The sequence below is a fragment of the Thamnophis elegans genome, chromosome 9 (genome assembly GCF_009769535.1).
Source record: "Thamnophis elegans isolate rThaEle1 chromosome 9, rThaEle1.pri, whole genome shotgun sequence".
In the NCBI taxonomy this organism is placed as follows: Eukaryota; Metazoa; Chordata; class Lepidosauria; order Squamata; family Colubridae; genus Thamnophis; species Thamnophis elegans.
In genome coordinates, this window is record NC_045549.1 from 36,160,565 (window position 1) to 36,179,711 (window position 19,147).

Below are 19,147 nucleotides of genomic sequence, written 5' to 3' on the forward strand. Positions count from 1 at the left end.
GCTATGAATTTCATATTACCATTGACTTTTGGGCTCAAAAAAGGCAATTTGAAATTCTCCAAGACCATAGGCCTGGGGAACTCCACTACCAACTCAGATACAGAGTCATGGAACTTGGGCTAAAATGCTGCTATACTGCAGGGTTGAAGATAAGTAAGCTACAATCCCAGTGATCCCCATAGCCCAATCTAGCCCAATCTCATATCTAGTTATGTGTGGGAAAGAACCCATTAAATCTGCCAGAAATTAACAACAGTTATATTTCCTGTCCAAAAGTCATGGCTAAAAAGATGTTTAACTGTTATCAAAATGATTAGCTTTTAACAGCAATGTATTGAGAGCCACTTTGGTTTTGTAGAAGACAGTTTGATCTAGTGGTTAAGACACCAGGTAGAAACTGTGAATGCTAATCCCATCTTAACCAGATGGATGACTTTGGGCCAATTACTCTCTCTCAGCCCATCTCATCTCACAAATTTGTTATTGGGGGCAAAATAGGAGGAAGAAAGAGTATAAGATATATGCTACCTTGAGTTGTTCAGTCATACAATTTCTATTGCTGTTCAATTAATCAGTGGAATGGTTTGCCATCAGAAGTTGTAGGTGCTCCATCACTGGAGATTTTTAAGAAGAGATTGGACAGCCATTTGTCTAGAATGTTTGGGCATTGAATTGTAGTAACAGAACAACTAAGTCTTCTTTGACCATATTTATACCAATGAAAGGATCAATATAAGTATCATATCATTTTCTATTCTAACGTCATGTATACATATTTGTGCTATAACTGATAGAAATTCGATAAATGAAGTTCCATGTCAGCACTACATATGAATGGAAGAAATAAGTTAAATAAATTAATCTAAACATTTGTTTAAGTTTTGTGGTTTGTTAGAAAAGGGACTCAAACTATTCTCCAAAGCACCTAATGGTAGGACAAGAAGCAATGGGTAGAAACTAATCAAGGACAGAAGCAACTTAGAACTAAGGAGACATTTCCTGACAAATAGAACAATTAATCAGTGGAACAACTTGCCTCTAGAAGTTGTAAATACTCCAACACTGGAAGTTTTTAAGAAGAAATTGGGTAACCATTTATCTGAAGTGGTGTAGGGTTTCCTGCCTAAGCAGCGGGTTGGACTAGAAGACTTCCAATGTCCCTTCAAACTTTGTTATTCTATTCTAGTATTAATATAATTTTTTGAATCAGGGGAGAGTAGGCAGTGAAAGTCCAAATAAAGTCACAAACAAATTTAGAAGCCCAAAATCACAAACCCCGTGTACAATTATCTGGCAAAAAATTGCAGGATTTAGAAAGTGAACATGAATTTTATTTCATTTGGTTTTAAAGGAATAGGTGGTAAACAAATAAAATATTATTAATAATAATTAATACTTGTTTCTAATTGGCAACATTTAGTTTTTATATCAAAGTAGATACATAGATTTGTTTTGCCTTATTTAGCCCTTATGAAGTTTCATATTTAAGTATAGTTTTGTTTAGGAATCTTCTTTTTCAATCTTCATTGCCAGGTTTTATTTGCTAGTTTTTAACAAAAAAGCATAGTAATGAAATACTGTTTAATTAAGAAAAAATGTAACACACTGTACATTATAATGAATGGGCCATGTCACAAACTATAAGAATTTCTGAATAAAATTATGTAATTATCACTTGCTAGTAAGTAAGATATCACATTTCTAGTTTTAAAATATGGGTGTCTAGATGAAAGAGAATTAATTAAAATTTATTAAAATTAAAGTTCATTAAAATGGGAATAGGTATTAAGTAAATAAAATTATATATCACATAAATAGTGCTTTTAAATTTATTAATCAAATTAATCTTTTTTGACATATAGTTATCCAAATTCATATTTTACAATTGTTTCAGTTTGAATCAAATTCTCTGTATGCAGAGATGAATAAGTGGATTACTTCTATCTCTGCAGTTCAAGCAATATAGTCAGTTAGCTTCAAGTTCTTTAATTTATTACTTGAATGAGGATTGGCAATTAAATGAATACAGCCACAAACCAATAGACTATTGTTCTATTAATTTATCTTAAAATGAAGTCACTGCATTTATATCAAAGCCTCATGAAAGACATAATAATCAATAAAAGACCGTCTGTTGAATCCTATCTTGGGCTTCATAAATAAGAAAGATAAGTATACTCTGACAATTTAAAAATGATTGTTTATAAGTAACAGGCTAAACTATGAAAAAAGAGAAAAAAAATAGCAGAAGACATAGGTTTAAAATATGCTTCTGGGGATCATGTTAGTTTTTTTTTAATAACGATATTCTTCAGAAAAAGATGAATTCAAGAAATAGAATATGAACACTACAAATGGTGAATTCAAAAGTACATTGTGAACTGAACTGACATCTTCATAGAAGTTTGACCTAATTTGTGAAGGTTTTCTGCTGTCAATCATCTTTGCAAGTACTTCCCTGATAAGATGTATGCTTAGGAAGATCTGTTCCTTTTTATAATCAGTTGGAAAGTGCAAGTTTCCAAAAACTCTCATCTTGAAATGAATATTACATTGCATTGCAATGAATACATTGCAGTATCATAATCAAGAAACATTTATATTAATTCCAAAGTTACCTGACATACATATTTGGCATTGTGACTGACATGTTCTATTTTTGACTTAAAACAATATATTATATATAATGATATAGAGATATTGTATAATTTATTTTTGGCATGTCCACATTTTTAAATAAATTGATATTGATAGAAGATAATCCTTGGTGGTTTCTTGGTTGCAAATGTTTCATTACCCAACATTAGGTAACAATCTAATATTATCTGGTTTGGGTATGAAATGTCTACAAGAACACAACCAAGCTGAGAAATAAATTGATGTAATTCATGTTTCCCAAATATTAGTAGTTATTTGTTATATTTTGTGATTAAAAAAAGATAATTACAGTGAAAAAAGATAAAATTTTATAACTAAAGAAAGAGAAAGTGAAGATGGATGGTGATGGATGGATGAATAAATAAGAGAGAAAGAAAACATTACAAAATGCATAAATAAATCTGGGAAACTTTAATTTGAAAATGGCTATACATCATGAACTGTATAGGATTAATTAATAGGAAACTGAAAAGTTTTTAGACTGACCCATACCTCCTTCAATTAATGCCATATATTATATGCTGTAATTTATAAAGAAGCCGAGGTTTACTTCAGTTATATTAGTACTAATTTGAGATTTTCATATCATTGTATAAACAGATATCTATGGATGTTGCCTCCCAAGGACAGTTCGATCAGTCTATCCTTACGCCTGGGGGGGGAATCTACTCCCCTCAGCGAGGGCCCACAACTTGGGAATCCTCCTGGATCCACAGCTGACATTAGAGCATCATCTGTTAGCTGTGACCAGGGGGGTCTTTGCCCAGGTTCACCTGGTGCACCAGTTGTGGCCCTGCCTGGATCGGAGACACTTCACACGGTCACTCACGCCCTTGTTACCTCGAGGCTTGACTACTGTGACGCGCTCTACATGGGGCTGCCCCTGAAAAGTGTTTGGAGACTACAATTAGTCCAGAATGCAGCCGCGCGAGCAATATTGGGTGTACGAAGGTACACCCACATCACACCTATCCTCCGTGAGCTGCACTGGCTTCCCATTGGTCTCCGGACGCAATTCAAGGTGCTGGTTATCAGCTTTAAAGCCCTACATGGCCTAGGACCCGGATACCTGCGGGACCATCTTCTGCCACATACTTCCCAACGACCGATAAGATCGCACAGGGAGGGCCTGCTCTGGGTGCCATCAGCCAGACAATGCTGGCTGGCAACTACCCAGGGGAGGGCCTTCTCTGTTGCCACTCCAACCCTCTGGAATAAACTGCCCCCAGAGATACGGACCCTACCCACTCTCATGGCCTTCCATAAGGCTCTTAAGACCTGGCTATTCCGGCAGGCCCCGGGCTGTTGAACTCATGTTTGAGTTCCAGCCCCGATTAGACTGGGTGTATGTTGTGACCTTTTTAACTATGACTTTTTTTCTGTGTTTTTTAACTTCTATTTTAATTGTATTGTTGTAAGCTGCCCAGAGTCCTCCGGGATTGGGCGGCCTATAAATTTATTAAACATTCAAACATCTTTAGTATAGGGATAAAAATAATGTTACCAAGATCTTAAATAAAATTGTATTTGTATTTAATAGATTTATAGGCCACCCAATCCCGGAGGACTCCGGGCGGTTTACAGAAAGCAAATTATAAAAAAATAAAGAATTATAAAATATATTTAATGCTTTCTGCTTACTGGTCTGATACATATTCCTTAGTGTTTAACATTCTTGTCACTATCTACCACTCCCACTTACATCAATAAAAAGTCTTGTCCTGCTGTAGTTTAGAAATCTCTGCTTCAATGGCAAATTTAATGAGTTCCTTAATGTCCTTCAGAGGGGAAAATGCAGCAAAAAAGAAATATCAAACTGTTTATATTATGCGTATGCAGACTTAAAAAAAATCCTAACAGGTTCACCTTAAATGCATTAGCAGTTAATTAGGATTGTACTAAGCACTTCTTTTGTTCCTCTTTCTGCATAACATTTACATTAGATAATCAGAAAATGGTGGGCAGTTGTAAACATGAATCATAACACCACTTATTATTTTGATAGCAGTGATAGTTAAGGTTAAGATAATCAAAGGCTCAGATCTTTCTTTAATACATTTGGCTTTAGAAAGGCAGCACTCATTGCTTAATGCAAATTGTCTTCTTTTTATATATTTTTCCCTCTGGCCATTTAATTTCATTCTGATTGTTCTTCCCATTTGGAGGAATTTTTTCCTCCAGCAATAAGGGTTGATAAGTGCTTTAGAAATTATTTTGACTCAATTTCAAGATTAACTTTTTACAAATGCTTGCTGGAAGGGATGCTTTGTTAAATATATACAAAGGCTCTAAAGTGAAAGTAATGATATTTTTAAAGACAACATTCTAGTTGATAGCATTTCAAATTGTTTTCTACTGACAAAGCATATGATATAATGATGAAAACTATTCTCACTGTGTAATTGGCTAAAATATCACAAACATTATCGCTTTTAATTTTACACATACAGTCTGCTAGCAGCTAGCACCAAGAAGTATCTTCTTTATATTTGTAAATGGCTCAGAGAACAGAAAACAGTTCCCATTAAAGAAATTGTTTCCATTCATTCCTGCATCACTTTGTCAATTTATTCTGGAGGATTCCCACACTCTCTGTAGAATGTATCCAAGGGAACAGAGGAAATGGTGACTTCAAGGAGAAAGAAAAATCAAGATAAATGCCCCTTCTCCTACAGGAATATCTCTTCATAAAACTCTATTCACAGAAACACTGGTATGCCTTACCAAAAGGATGGTTATTATAACTATTACAATGAAAACCAGAGAAGGAAATAAAAATGGTTGTGAAAGATTAAAACCAAGAAATAGAAAGAAAGAAAGAAGCAAATGGAAGGTTATGAGAACAGATAATGCAGTGAAAGAACAAGGGAAAATAATAAAAAACGTGTCTCTGTATCAAAAGATAAAGTGGAAGATTTAAAAGAACAGTAATATAAAATAGTAGATTTGCATTTCTCCAAACACAATTCCTGTTACTCTTCAGATTTCTTTGTTCCAACAGACATGCAGTTACAAAGAAATAAATCTAAAAAGTGTGTCTAATAATGTAGAAACACAACTGTCATTCTAAGTTTTGGTTTAGTCTTTTCTGAAAAGAAAACAGGCAGAATTACATTGCCAACAATATAAGGGAAAAAACTAAAGCTTAAAGTCAATACAAACATATTCGTAATTTCTATGTATTTTAATGACTTTAAATTTCTAGGCCCCAATGAGATGTGAGCTAGAGTATTAAACAAAGTTGCTGATAGGCTGGCCTGATTTATTGGTTTCATGAAATACTATATAATTACCAGAAGACAAATATTATAAATATAAGTATATTTTTATATACTTATAAAAAACAGAAAAAAGAATAACCCAGGAACTTTAGATCAGTCATGTTGACTTGGGAACATTGTAAAGAAGATCAAAAGGGCTCAGTCTGTGAACAAAATTGTTGTATAGTAAAGTTGTTACCTGTTACTGTTACAAGTTGTGTTAAAATAAATTGGTTACAGAGTTACCGGACACGAGCCTCTGTCTCATTCCTGAAGATATAATAAAAATGATAATTGTGTGAATTAGCATTTAATTTGTAGAGAAAAAAATCTTAGCTCTCAATCAAATTGTGGAAATTCTCTGTGTGTGTCCGTGTGCGCGTGCACACACGCACATGGGTGCATGCTTGCACACATGCACACACTGTCTTAAATTCAGGAAACCATTAGAATACTCCATAACATTCTGATTAGCAAATATGGGCTAAAGGTTATGGTCAAGCATTTACAAAACTGCCTCCAATGTTATACTAAAAGAGTTTTCATAAAATTGAAGCAGAAGGTGATGACATGAGATCACTTAAGCTTCAGTTTTGGCTATGTATTTTTCTACATTGGCATTAATGTTGGCTGAAGAGCTCTAAGAAATGATTATCAAATTTGCAGATGACACAGAATTAGAAAGAACAGCTACTGGTACAATGAAATTTAACAGAAATTAATAAAATGCATTCAAATACAAAATCAAATGTAGACATAGACTGAGGAATACCTGTTTGATAACATAAGTTCTGAAAAAGCAGTCTTGGAATAATATTTAACAAGTCAGCAAAGTGCTGTGGCTGCAAGAGAGGTGCTTACCATTTTGTGCTACGTCCAGAAGTGCTTCAGAGATACAGAAATGATGCAAAGAAATCTGCTTATGATTGTGGATCCATTCTTTCTTTCTAGCTGATCCACTAGAATTACAATTTTATATTTATACAATAGGGAATGCCCATTAAATACCCAATTAAAAATTGGATGCCTAGAATATATGCAAAGGAATATAGACTCTCGAGAAGAAAACAATGAACTATTAAGGGAGATAAAATGACATCGCATCGTCCTGGGAAAATACAAAGCATCAGAAAGAAACTCAAAATAACTATTATTGATTTTGTTTGGTATAAGAAGCAATATAGGCAAACAATCTCAGACTGTTGTTTTGAATAATTGGAATGTTCCCTGACCTTGCTTACCTTTAAGAGCTGAGAGTATAGCAGACAATTTTGGCTCAGGACATTTTCTGTTCAGCAGCCTTAAGCTTTTTATCCCAACTGCTGAAATTGACTGGAAATGAAATTGGCTATAGGTAGTCCTGGCTTCTAACCATTCATTTAGCAACCATTTGAAGTTACAATGGTAATGAAGAAAAGTGACGTACGACTGGTGCTCACTCTTACAACTATAGCAGCTTTTTCAGAGTTAAAATCAAAAGTTGAACCTTAGCAATTGGCATATATTTACAATGGCTGCAACATCCTGGATTCATGTACCACCATCCCAGGCAGCTTCTGGCAAGCGACATCAATGAGGGAAGCCAGACACAATTAATGACTGTATTGTTCATGTAATGACTGCTATGATTTGCCTAACAATTTCAATGATTCACTTAACAACCATGGCACCAGAGGATGTAAAATTGGGCATGACTTACTTAATAACTGCCTTGCTTAGCAATAATAAATTCTGGTCCAAATTGTGGTGGTAAAAGAGGACTATCTGTATATAAATATTACATTTTTTAATTTTTTCCTGGGTATCTTTCCCAGATGTTGACTGGAATGCACTTAACAGAGTCCTTGATTGGGGAATTCCTCTGCTTCTTTATTTGTCCCAGTCTGTACAAGCAAACAGTATCCACCCTTCTACTTAGCAATTTTCTGTCTGGAACATCCAGTCTTAATCCAAAGACTGAGATGCACCACAGTTTTATTTTCATCATGTCCCCTGATTTAGAAGGGAAATTGGAAGAATCCTTGACATTTTCACTCAATAATTATTCACTCCATTATTTCACCATGTGATTTTTGTCTGCAATGGTCTCTTCAGAAGTGGGCACGAAGCCCAATATTCTAGTATAAAGTGGTTGTGGACCAGTGATTGGAGGGAAGGGGGGACATTCTTGCTAGCCTGCACATCTGACAAATGGAGAAGATATATTTTCTTACAATAAAATATCATGAAGCAGGCAGACCATGCAGCACTTATGGGCCAGAAAAAATAAAATAGAATTATTTCTGACTCATAAAAAAAAAACCAACCAAGATCCACTATGATGGTTGCCTTTGCAGTGGGCTGGGGATCAGAGTGTTTTCTATTCATCACATAAAGAAATAGTTAACAGGCCATTCTTTACAGCAGGGTTCTCTAAAGGGATCAATATCAAACCTAATAGCTCATTTGAACTTTTGTTAAATTTTGAGTGTTCATGAGAAATCTGAAACTTCATGACGTGGTCAGTAGTGAATAGTTTAGGAATTCTTGCTCTACAGCAAACAGAATGTCTATTCTAAGGATTGAGGCAAAATTTCAAGGGTTAGATAAATTAATTTGATGCAGGAATAGCTGCATAGATCAGACTATACATTTTCCCTTGAGTTCTTTTTCATTGCTGTTAGGGCTCACTTAGGTGAAACTAGTTGGCCTTTTGAAATGCAAATTTATACAGATTAAGAACATAGATCCAACCACTAAATCCTCTTATTTGCTGGGTTGTACAGTGATTGCAGAATTTGAAGCTATCCAACAGTGTGATATTCTCCAATTAAAGGAAGAGTTTTCATTTATGTTTTCTTTTCATAAATGCAGGATTTTGTGCTCAGTTTGAGACTTAAAATAAATGATCACTTCTACCATTTTCCCTCTATATCCCATCTGCATCTGAGTATTCTGTTTTAGGTTCTTGTCCTTATATAGTATATTAATTCGATTTTACATAAACTCCATTTTCATGCTTGTAAAACTGAGTACAGTCAGTATTTCTATAAAATTCAAATGAAATACTTCTTAGAGTCTGTGTAAGGGAAGTGACCTTAAAAATAATTTCATTTATCAGCAGCCTGGTGCATTAGTTGCACAAAACCTATGGGAAGAACATGCTGTGATTTCTTGAAAGAAATACATTCAAGTTAATTTTACTGCATGAAAAGCACTTGTTCTTCCACTGAGCAGTTGAACTTCATCTTTTTCAAGCAAAGAGAAAAAATAATATTTCAGGGCCATTAAATTATTTTTCTGGCATAGGAAATTACTTATTTAGCATTGCCAATATAAGCAGCTCAGGATGAATCATTGTTAGCACAACAGGCATAATTGTATAACAGTATTCCTTGCTATAGATATTCTACAAAAATGAATGAAGGTCAAGTAGCACTTCCAGGCCACAGAATTCCTTTTTAAGGGATAGTATCACTCTGTCAGAATAACAACAAATTTCAAAGTTAAAACCTGATTTTTATTTAGAATAAAAATTTACAAGAGTTACTTCTGAAGAACATTTGGGAGCTTCAACTGGGGCAGACTGCAGCTCTGGGGCCCCAGAGTGGCCCATGTTACACTTATGTTTACAGGGGTGGGATTCTTCCAGTTTAATAACCCGTTCGCTGAGTGTGCATGCACAGTTTGCAGACAAATCACCTTCTGCATTACTGTTGGGGAGGAAAATAGCTAAGCTGCAGCAATCCACACTGCTGCGCCTATCAACTAGTCTTCAGAAAAAAGCATATAGGTGAGTATAGTGAAGAGGCAGGAGTGTGGGCCAGCTGAAAGTCAGAGTGAACTGGCTCACTCCCAGCTGATAGTTGGAGCTACTGGTTCGCCTGAACCAGTCTGAACCGATAGAATCCCATCCCTGGATGTTTTGGAAGCTGCACTGACTGCCAGTTTGCTTCCAGGTTCAATCCAAGATTAAGGTGACCAGATTTTCAGATTGGTAAAGAGGGACACCTTTGACCGGGGGGGGGGGACTTGATTAAAAATTTTAACAAAGCAACAAAAATTTTCATACAACGCAAAAATAGTATTGTAATATATTTTTTTATTTCAACATAACTACAATTTACAAATATAATACGTTTATTTACATTTATATTTATTAAATATATTGAAAAAAATATGTACAGTATAATTTTAATCTTTGGCATATTTCTCACTTGAGTGATTTTTTTTTAGTAGATTGCTGTCATTGTTTAAAAGGTCATGAAATTTTTCACACAAATTTGTTAAATTATATTTCACACATAAAATGGCTTTCAAAGTCTCGACACTTAGTTGTGATTTTTCTGATGTCCACACTTGATTTACCGTAGAAAAAACGCATTCAGTCGCAGCATTAGTTCCTGGTAAGGACAGCGCGTATTCCACAATTTTTAATACATTATTGTATGAAATATGGTTTGTTTGAAAATAATGAAATATTTCTAACCATTTGTTCTCTTGTGATTTTTGCTGATGCCCAAGATTCAACCTTTTCCTTATTAATATATATTTTTAAATATGATACCTCAGTAAAAAGATTATTTTCAGAAATATCACTATTTGGGAAATTTTGATTAATATGATCGAATGGTTTTTGCACATCATGCCAATCAAGTTCTTGTTTTAATGTAACCCAATTAAAATGTTCAATATCATTGTAATGTACCATCCACTCTTCTAAATAATCTACGCAGTTACTATAGAACTTTTTAACGTGATTCATGGTGTCTGCACGATTTATTGCACCTTGTTCTTCTAGCTGGCTTATACTATTACGGATAGTTATGGGAATAAAAATATTTTCTAACCGCTCTTGACACTGAAATTTTAAATTATTAAGTTCATTTGCTACTTCGATTGAAGAGACAACGCCCACAAGGGTTGCGAGGGTCCCTTCAACCAACGGTCCACTTTGCGATCCAATTCCTTAGACTGCTCCCCAATAAGACACGAAGGCAACGATCTGGGCAAAGTGGCAAATTCTCTGTTCCTTCAGAGTGCCTTTTATTAGAAAAAGTTAGTTACAGCATCATCAGAAAGGAATGTATCAAAGGACATATATAATCAACAAATGGCACAAATAAACTAACAAAAGAGTTCACAGTATTCTACAAATCACATCCTGGCAAAAGGGAGGGCAGGAAGGGGAACAAAAGATTTACAGCTGAATGGCATTGAAGAAGAGATAAAGAGTTGTAAATCACAGCAGGGAGTAACAGGTTTTTGTTACATGAGGCTTGCATAGTAAATCAGGTCAGAAAAGATGTCTTTGGTGCGATGTTTCTCATCCCTGTGATAACAGATAAACACCCGGAATGAATCTTATCTGAAATTCCTTCAGGACTGTTTCTTTGATATGGCTATGGCAAATTTCCACTAGGATTCTTAATTCAGATAGCTTTTATTCTATCCTTTGATCCTAGCTAATTTACCTAGCCTGTTATGGACAGCCCTGGCTCCTACATCTCCTCCTTTTCATTTCTTTAAAGGGGAGGCAATCATGGGTTGTTTTTTTCTCGTAAATCCCCCTTCCATCGGGTATCCAGGAATTATTAATTCTGGTGTATTGGCAGCTACCAACATAGCATTATGCTTTTGGATTGTAGCCTCAGCGACACTTTGCATAGTGGAGCGTAATAATGGCAAGATACATGGTAACATGATCAATCCAAGCAAAATTATTCCAATAAAAAATAATCCGTTTCCAATTATTGAAAATACCTCCCAGCCATCCTTCTGCTTCCAAAAAACCTTTCCAAGTTTGTACTGGGACATGAGCAGTCTGTATCATTTTGTGAGTAATTTTCTCTATTATAGTTCCAGAATCATCTATTTGTATACAACAATTACTAAGATTAAATTTTCCACATACTCCACCCTCAGCAGCAAGCAAGTAATCTAAAGCTAAATGGTTTTGCATAATATATGTTCTTGACAACACACTTTCTCTTGCAAGTTTTGTCAATGCCAATGCAGTTTCATTTGTAATTATTTCCAATACAGCTTGTAATCTAATAATCCTATTAAGCATATATATAGGCGTACGATAGCCCCATGAGCCATCTTGGGCCCATGATGCAGGATCATAATATGCAATAATTCTTTCTGGGGGCCACTCATCATCCTTCCAATTTCCTATTTTTGTCCCTTTAGAGAGATTTACTGAACGTTTACGTCTTTCAAGAATATCATATACAGGGATTCCCAATTTTTGTTTTTTCTCTATAGGAATTAGGAAGAATGAAGGCTGAATAGCACCCAAAATACATGATCCATACCATCCTGCAGGTAACATATTATAGGCAAAATTACCACATATCCAATATAATCCATCAGGTGAATTCCACACAATAGTATCATTTTCAGGGTCTGAAAGCCCTTGTAATTTAGTTACTTTCAGCAACGAGTTTTCAGGTTGGGTCATATTAGTTTGCGAAACCCAAGTATTATTTTCCCATTCATTAGAACATTTTAGAAATCCCATAGGTTTATTCCTATTGGTCTGATTATTTTTATTTCTGGTATAACATATATGACCTATTATATGGGAGGTAACTTGCCAGGTTTCATTGAAGTTATTATTAAAAGTAAAATTCCCATGCCATTGTGCTATCTCAGTATAATTTGCTTCTTGTACATGCCATGGCCAGCGATCTCCCATAGTAGTTCCTCCACATACAAAACAATTCTTCAACATAAGCTCTTTTGCAACTTCTTGAGCTAAATTAATAAACATATTTTTTGCTCTTGGGGGCGTAGGTAGGTCATTAAGTTTTTCAATTTCCTGTTCATAACTCCAAAAAAACTTTACAGGCTGATTTGTTAATTTTGTGGCTTCAGTCTTTATAACAATCCAACCATAAGGATCTTTCCCTGTCCCATCTATGCCAATTCCTAATGTAAGATATTTGGTAGTAGGATTTGAGTTATGATGAGTATAATGAGAATTAATTTTTGTAAGATTTAGGTGAAGACACAAGGGCGTGCAAGAACCTGAAGAACAGTCTGTAGCCACTGAAGGTTGAAATAAAGCAATACCTGTAGGGCCTGTGGCAGTTTGGTGATTTAGGGGGGCATACCAATAAGTAGTCCCTCCATAATCACCATATAAGGACCCAGTAGATGACGACTGCCACAGATACTTACGATTGACAATGTATTGTTGTTCCCAAGAATGTGACCCACATGTAATTCCTCCCCTGGACCCCTGTCCTTTTCTAATGGCTGTACAAACATCAAAACAAATGTCAATCGTAGTTCCTTTGGTGGTATTAGTACCAACAAGAAAGTTTTCCACTTTTTTGTACTGTGCTGCTCTGTCTGAGGATCCACCTCCCTGGTATCCTACAATAGTGACCTTACTACTAATGGGTCCTAATGCTTTTGGCTCATAACATTGTATCCCATTTGGTGTATAACACTGATTGTATTGTGTATTGTTATATGTGCATGGTGATATTATAGTTCCATTATATTCAGGTTTCATAGTATAATATATTAAGGTCATGAAAATTTTTGTGCCTTCTTTGGTTTTTTGTAAACAGGCTGTGCAAATGTCTTCTTTTATCTCCCTTTTTGTAAGGTGGCGAAAACTGCCTCCTCCCATTGTTTGTTGATGTTCTAAAACGGACAGAAACCATTCACTGACTGGAGGGTATTTCATGCTTGCCCTGGAAGTTACTTCTGCTTTTATTATTTTATTAGGTAAACCTAGTTGATATTGTATACATAGATACCAACCTATAGAACTTTCTGTAATTTTTATTTTAATTTGTGATAAACAACCATTCTCTTTCGGGTGGGAAATACCTCTCACATACTTGAATGCCTTTTTGTATTTTGCAGGCAAAAATCGCCATTTAGTTAAACACGGTGCTTCCGGATTTTTCAAATAACAAGTTAAAGTAACTTGTGTATTGGCTTCTCCATATGTATTGTGAGGGTAAATACACATCCCTTGAGAATTGCAGTTTTCCCCATTGGAGAATGGAATTATCGCTCTTTTTGAGCGGTTGTGTGGGAAAGGAATTTCTTGAATATTCTCCATTATTTCCTTCTTATTTTTGTGTTCATATTCAAATGCCCCCCATATTATTAAAAGTACAATTCCCATTCCCAACATCATTACCAAAAAATGCAACAAAAAATGCTTACAAGACATAGGAAGAACCCAATAATCCCAAAATCCCATTTCTTGTCCGGGCAACGGTCTTCTGAAAAAGGGACATCGAGGTTGTCGTGCCCTTGGGACATAAGAACGGCCAATGACTTGTTCCGGATGAATTTTCATCCTAGGTACTTAATGTAAAGAGAGGGATCAAGAGCTCCTTCGTGATAATTGTTATAAAATGGATTGTCAATGGCCTGTTGCACTGTCAGGGCAAGGGTAAAACCAGCACATTGGTCACAATAGCAAATTAGTAGTCTGTCGCTTGGAACAAAAATGACAGGCTTGCTTCTGGATCCTTTTTATTATTCATTTCCACCGATTTTTTATGAAACGGTCGTATGCATCTACCGGGAACCCACAAAACCTTATCCAGGAGCTGTACAGCAGCGTAACCTCTTCCCCAGGTAACGAGTTCCACAGGTCCTTTCCACTGAGGGTCTGGCAATTGTCTGTAATAAACAAGAGGGCGGGGAGAAACTACACTATTCTGAAAATGCCTCTCTGCAGCTGTGGAGGCTATAGGCGAGCCTGTAAGATTAAAAAAATTCTGAGTATACAAGGCTTTACTCAAACGGTTTTGAATTTCAGGCAACCCTATCTTAAAGGGGCCTTGCTGCTTATCAAGCATCATTTTTAATGTTAAATTTGCTCTCTCTACTATTCCTTGTCCTTGGGAATCATATGGAATGCCAAATTTATGGACAATTTTCCACTGATCACAAAAGGTAGCAAAGGCAGCGCTGCTGTATACGGGTCCATTATCTGTTTTAATTTCTAATGGATTTCCTAAAACTGAAAAAGAACGCATACAGTGATTGATCACTTGTTTGGTTGTCTCTCCTCGCTGTGGGGTTGCAAAAATAAATCCTGAAAAGGTATCCACCGTAACGTGAATATATTTCCAGGGTGCAAAAGGAGGGTACTGAGTAACATCCATCTGCCATATCTCACAGCGTTTGATTCCTCGGGGATTAACTCCCATAGGAATTGATGCTCCTTGTTTACTACAAGTAGGACACTGTTGTATAATCGCTATAGCCTCTGCTTTTGAAATTTTATACATTTTAATTAGCGCCTTTGCATTTTGATGAAAATATTCATGACTCTCCCAAGGAGTTGCAAATCCGATAAAACCTTCCCTAGCGGCTTTATCCGCATAATCATTTCCTTCTGTTAACATTCCAGGAAGTGATTGATGACTCCTAATATGAGCTACAAAATATTGAAATTTTCTATCCACAATTAATTGCTGTAACTGTAAAAACATATCTAACAATTGCTTATCTAAGGCTGGTGAAAGATAGGCATCAAACAAATTATTAATTATTTGAAAAACATACAATGAGTCCACAATTAAGTTGAATTCTTGGTCTTTTAACTTTTCAAAAGCTAATATAGAGGCAGCCAGCTCTGAGTGCTGAGCTGAGCTCTGGGGGGTGGTGTGATAAACTACCCATTGTCCTTGGCTCTGATACACACATGCACCCCTATTCTTAGTACCGTCAGCAAAAGCTGTAACCGCACTTTTTATTGGTAGCTTACTTTGTAACAAGGTCAATTGCAAATGTTGTTGATTCAGTAACAAAAACCTATAATCTGTGGGAAAGTGGTATTTAATTGTCCCTAAATAATCACTTAAGGCCAATTGAAGTTCATCTGATATTTGGAAATATTTTTCCCACCACGGCAAAGGAAACGGAACGTAAATTGCAATTGGATCCATTCCTATTACCGCTCGGGTTCTTTCTCTAATTTTCAATATTATCTGAGATAACAGTAGTGGTTTAGTTGAAACCGTTGCCTTCGGAGTGTTTGCTAAATGTATCTATTCAACCACAAAAGCTTTTTTCTGTTGTATTTGCAACAAGCACCCTGTGGGCAAATTTTCAGTATTGAAAACAGCCGCCGAGAGGGGTACTTGTGGGATCATCCTATCTACCCATCTCTTTGTCATGGCAGTTTCAATTATCCGAATACATTGTCTCTCTTTATCCCCTATTGTTAATACTGCAGCGGGTTCTTTCCCACCCGCCAGCAGTGCAAACAACGGTTGTAATTGACTTGTAGTTAATCCCATATAGGGACGTGCCCAATTAATTGAACCCAAGTATTGTTGCATTTGTACTAAGGTACATTTATCCATTTCAGGCAGTTTTGGAATTACTGGGGAGGCATAAGCTGTCATTATTTTATGTCCTAAGTACAAATACGGTGGCATTTTTTGAATTTTTTCTGGGGCTATTTTAAATCCTTTATTATAAAATTCTTGTATAATTTCTTTTATCACTTGTGAACCTACACTTTGAATATTTTTCTCTATTGCTATCAAAATATCATCCATATAGTGGTAAAATAAGATACCCCTATATTTGGCTCTAAAATGTTTTAAAATGTTATTTATATAATATTGACAAAGTGTTGGGCTATTTAACATTCCCTGAGGCAACACTTTCCATTGATACCTTACTGTTGGTTCACTATAATTTAGTACAGGGATAGTAAATGCAAACAATACCCTATCCTTTTTGTGCAAAGGTATAGAGAAGAAGGCATCTTTTAAATCAATAACTGTTAAAGCATAATTTTGAGGGATAATATTAGGATTAGGTAGCCCACACTGCAAAGGTCCCATTGGCTGTATCACTTCATTAATTTTTCTCAAATCCTGAAGCATTCTCCACTTCCCTGATTTCTTTTTTATTAAAAATACAGGCATATTATAAGGGCTATTTGATAGTTCTACTTTTTGATCCAATAACAATTGTTGTACAATTTCTTTTAAAGCTTCTAATTTAACAACAGGGAGTGGCCACTGGTCAATCCATATGGGAGTGTCATCTTTTAGCGTAAGCTTCATTAGGGGATCCATTTCATTCCAATGTTAAGGTTGCCCCAAATTGAGACAACAAATCTCTCCCCCACAAGTTAACATGTAATTTTAAAACAACCGGACAAATACGTGCCTTGGTTGTAGAACCTGGGATAGAAGCCTCTAACCATTCCGCACTGGATTGAGCCAGCTGGACACCTCCTACTCCTTTAACGGCTGCAGCAGTTTGCAAGGGCCAAGAGGCTGGCCATTGTGCAGAACTGATTACTGACACGTCAGCGCCAGTATCTAGAATACCAGTAAAGGGAACGCCATTAAGTATTATAGTCAAAAATGGTTTTTGAGCTTTTACCCCTGTAGTAAAGTATTCTTCATGGGTAGTTATTAAATCTCCCAAAGGCATTTTTTCACAATGCCTCAGGGGGTTATATCCGTAGGGGTTGGCTTCTAAGGAAACAGGTATTACAATAGCAGCGTCCTCCCCCGCCCTGACTGTGAGCGGACTACCGCAAATACATGCCAAGGCTAGAGAGGAGATATCTGTGTCCTCTAGTAAAAAGGGTGAAGCCAAAACCTTACGGGATATAAGATCCCTGTGAGGATACATAATTAAGGGAGTTGCCAGTGGAAAATGAGCCGCTGACATATTTAATGGCAAAAAATACACTAATCCTGGAGTAAACATTTCAACTGTTTCTGAAGCTTGAATTACCACTGATTGCACAACTGCTTCTTTTTCTGCAAAATCTACCAGTTCTCTTGGGGAGGCTACTATAGCCATGGGTTCTGGTTTATCAGATGGTAATGAAATTATAGATTTATGATTTTTGGAAATAAAATCTGGACAATTTACGTTAAAAATGGCTCCTTTAATTGCCGGGCTGGAACCTCGCCCGCTATCTAGTTTCCCGAAAACTGTTGTTTATTCTCACTTTCCCTCTGGTCACCTTTTCTGCATTCTCTTGCCCAATGGCCATTTTTCCCACATTTTGGGCAAGGTGTTTTAGGTCGGGTTCCTTTGTTCTTAGCGGGCGGTCCTGCTCCCCCCACCCCGGGGCTCTACATTGATTTTTAAAGTGACCAGGTTTTCCACAATTAAAACAATTTCCCATTCTAGGACCTCTTGGTTTTTGATTATTTTGACTTATTACGAACGCATCGGCCATCAATTGTGCCTGATACGTAGCGGACCCTACCACTGAGGCTTTGCGCAGATAATCTACCAAGGTCTTTGAGGGATCCCCTCTCAGAGGTTCCAAGACCTTCTTACAGTCTTCGTTAGCATTTTCAAAGGCTAGCTTTATCATCAATTCCTTTTGAGCTACATCATTATTAATTTCTCTATTTACTACAGTCTGCAATTTTTCTATAAAACTGCTATATGGTTCTCCATTTTCCTGCCTGATAGTAGTAAAACTGGAGGTGGCGGCAGATTTCATATCATCTAAGTGTGCAAAGGCAAATATTGCCGCTTTCCCGGTCACCTTCAAAGAGTTCTCGGGGATGGCCATTTGTTGGGCTTGTGTGGAAAAATTTCCCGTTCCTTGTAATTGGGGAATAGGGAAATTAGCATTATCTTTATGCAATACTTCACACTGTTCTCTAAATATAGCTTTCCATAACATTGCCTGGGTCATACTAAGAACCGTTTTTGCTACTGAATACCATTCGCCCGGTAACATAACATAGTTCTCAGATAAACTTAAAAATAAGCCCTGAACATATGGGGACAATAATCCATAAGTTATTATGGCTGATTTTAAATCTTTTAAAACATTATGTGACAAGGGAGTGTACACAGGATTTGCTCCTGCAAAATCAACGGGGAAAGCGGCCATCATTTTTAGATCCTCCAGTTTTACACTATCCCCACTTCTTGCTTTCTGGATTCCTGTGGTGAGGGGACCGTATGGACACACACTCTTTTTGGAAAGAGTAAATGTGTCTCCTTGATGGAGACAGAGGGCGGTTAAAACTGCTTTCCAACTGATCAATATAGATGGTGGCGCCCTTGGTTCTTCATGTAAGTAAGAACCTTTTTTTGTCCATGTGTCTATATTAAGTAATCCATATGCTGGATAAGATGGACAATTTTGCCAAATGTATTTCATTAATTCCTGAACCCCTTTTTTGTAGGAAGTTCACCTCTATCCTTTAATATAATTTTGTGAGCTCCAACTATTTGTCTAATTTCCTTAAGGTGAGCCT